Source organism: Chiloscyllium plagiosum, chromosome 11, assembly GCF_004010195.1.
Source record: "Chiloscyllium plagiosum isolate BGI_BamShark_2017 chromosome 11, ASM401019v2, whole genome shotgun sequence".
In the NCBI taxonomy this organism is placed as follows: domain Eukaryota; kingdom Metazoa; phylum Chordata; class Chondrichthyes; order Orectolobiformes; family Hemiscylliidae; genus Chiloscyllium; species Chiloscyllium plagiosum.
In genome coordinates this window covers 29,108,426-29,109,820 of record NC_057720.1, presented here as the reverse complement: position 1 = coordinate 29,109,820, position 1,395 = coordinate 29,108,426, and the positions used below count along the sequence as shown (strand labels likewise).

The following is a 1,395-nucleotide window of genomic DNA, read 5'->3' as shown; positions in this document are numbered from 1 at the left end:
CTTGCTGATCTTTGAGGGGCCCTATTCTCTCCCTTGTTACCCTATTCTCTCCCTCGTTACCCTTTTGTCCTTAATATATTTGTAAGAACCCTTTGGATTCTCCTTAATTCTATTTGCCAAAGCTATCTCATGTCCCCGTTTTGCCCTCCTGATTTCCCTCTTAAGTATTACTCCTACTTTCTTTATACTCTTCTAAGGATTCACTCGATCTATCCTGTCTATACCTGACATATGCTTCCTTCTTTTTCTTAACCAAATCCTCAATTTCTTTAGTCATCCAGCATTCCTTACACCTACCAGCCTTCCCTTTCACCCTGACAGGAATATACTTTCTCTGGATTCTCATTATCTCATTTCTGAAGGCTTCCCATTTTCCAGCCGTCCCTTTACCTGTGATCATTTGCCTCCAATCAGCTTTCGATTAATGCTGCCTGGCTTGCTGTGTTCTTCCAGCCTCCTGCTTGTCTACCATCAGTTGCCACAGCACATCTTGCAGATCGTTTACTGAGTTACGTGTAGAAAGGGAATAAATGTTGAAGGTGGTGACAATCAAGCGAGCTGCTTTGTTAAGGAGCTTCTTGGAGTTGCACTCACCCAAACAAGTGGACACTATTCTATCACACTCTTCATTTTACTTTTTAGATGGTGGGCAGTTTTTGGGGATTTAGGATAGAGTTCTCACCCATAAAATTTCCAGTCTCTGATCTTCTTGTATGCAGTATTTTATGGGTGGTCTAGTTACATTATTGGGGAAAACCAAGGACTGCAGATGCTGGAAACCAGAGTCTAGATTAGAGTGGTGCTGGAAAAGCACAGCAGGTCAGGCAGTTGTAGAGGGAGGAGGAAAACTTCTTCTAGTTACATTATTGGTCAATAGTATCACCCATTGTTAATACCTGAAAGATAAGCAAACACAGGATCTGGGGGAACGAAGGTTTTAGATGGGAGGTCCTTGAAAGTGGAGTCACAGGTAGATAGGATAGTGAAAAGGTGTTTGGTATGCTTTCCTTTATTGGTCAGAGTATTAAGTACAGGAGTTGGGAGGTCATGTTGTGACTGTACAGGACATTGGTTAGGCCACTGTTGGAATGTTGCGTGCAATTCTGGTCTCCTTCCTTTCGGAAAGATGTGTGAAACTTGAAAGGGTTCAGAAAAGATTTACAAGGATGTTGCCAGGGTTGGAGGATTTGAGCTACAGGGAGAGGCTGAACAGGCTGGGCTGTTTTCCCTGGATCGTTGGAGGCTGAGAGGTGACCTTATAGAGGTTTACAAAATTATGAGGAGCATGGATAGGATAAATAGATAAAGTCTTTTCCCTGGGGTCGGGGAGTCCAGAATTGGAGGACATAGGTTTAAGGTGAGAGGGGAAAGATATAAAAGAGACCTAAGGGGCAA

The 1,395-nt window shown here is 43.2% G+C and overlaps 1 protein-coding gene across 2 annotated transcripts in view; it reads right to left on the bottom strand.

Moving 5' to 3' along the window:
* atpaf1 (ATP synthase mitochondrial F1 complex assembly factor 1) overlaps positions 1-1,395 on the bottom strand; it is a 28,725-nt gene that overhangs the window by 25,951 nt on the left and 1,379 nt on the right. The window lies entirely within an intron of this gene.